This window comes from Cajanus cajan, chromosome 5, assembly GCF_000230855.2.
Source record: "Cajanus cajan strain Asha chromosome 5, NIPB_CcT2T_4, whole genome shotgun sequence".
NCBI lineage: Eukaryota > Viridiplantae > Streptophyta > Magnoliopsida > Fabales > Fabaceae > Cajanus > Cajanus cajan.
In genome coordinates this window covers 16,285,484-16,286,438 of record NC_138521.1, presented here as the reverse complement: position 1 = coordinate 16,286,438, position 955 = coordinate 16,285,484, and the positions used below count along the sequence as shown (strand labels likewise).

General features: G+C 33.3%; 1 long non-coding RNA gene across 1 annotated transcript; it reads left to right on the top strand.

Moving 5' to 3' along the window:
- The first annotated feature begins 542 nt into the window (after positions 1 to 542).
- Positions 543 to 955, top strand: LOC109805478 (uncharacterized). The gene is made up of 3 exons (XR_002240297.3): positions 543 to 638; positions 724 to 847; positions 928 to 955. It is a non-coding gene; the product is annotated as an uncharacterized LOC109805478 (long non-coding RNA).

The following is a 955-nucleotide window of genomic DNA, read 5'->3' as shown; positions in this document are numbered from 1 at the left end:
TGCCTTTTATTCTTTGTGCTTTTTGTTTAAATGACTTATGCTGTTTGTCTTATGTCTTAGGGTTTAATACTTGTAATTTTACCTCTAAACCCTAAAGATTAGCAAGCTTTATCTTAGGGGGGAGTATTGGGATATATTTAGATTATCTTATAAAATTTTCAGAACTTCTTGTGGAATCTATTAGTCATCTAATTGGAGAAACTTGGGAGTTGTTTCCTCATTTTATTATATTGATTTTTTTCTCCTTGATTTAATTAGCTGTTAGTCTTATTGTAAGTAGATAGCTCATACCATTATACTAGTACATGAGCTAATTATTAGTATAAATAGGAGTATTTGGTTAGGGTATTGCAACACACATTATGACCAATCAATAATACAGTTAGTGTTATTATTGTTAGCTGTCATCTCTTTTCCTTCTACCCTAATTGTATACTTCTTAACATTACGGTAACTTTCGCTTAAGTACTGAGAATATGCAGCAGTTAGGTGTTTTTTAATGTATTTTTCTCCCTGGAGTATTTTAATGAATGTTGCTTTCTCATAAATGATATTGTCTGCAGAAGAAGAACCCGGATAAAGTACCTAGTGGAGGATCAAAGTCTTCATCTCATAACCTACCACCCAAAGTCAGAGAGGTCTTGTGGCTATCTGTGTTATGTTTTTCATTTAACTTTTGTAGCTTAACCTCTTCTCTAAATGTTGTTTTTCATATTTATACAGATGAAAGTTAAAGCTCAGAAACTCAAGAATACAAGAGATTACTCATTTCTTTTATCCGATGATGCAGAGCTTCCAGCACCTTCAAAAGCCCGTCCACCTCAGAATATGCCTATACGGAACTCTGGTATATTGCTCTTGGCTGTGTTCATATGGTGTTGAATGTTGGATTAAAACATGTTATTGTAATTAAGGGAACTTATACAGGATTTTTGCTGATGTTGAAGAGGGACGA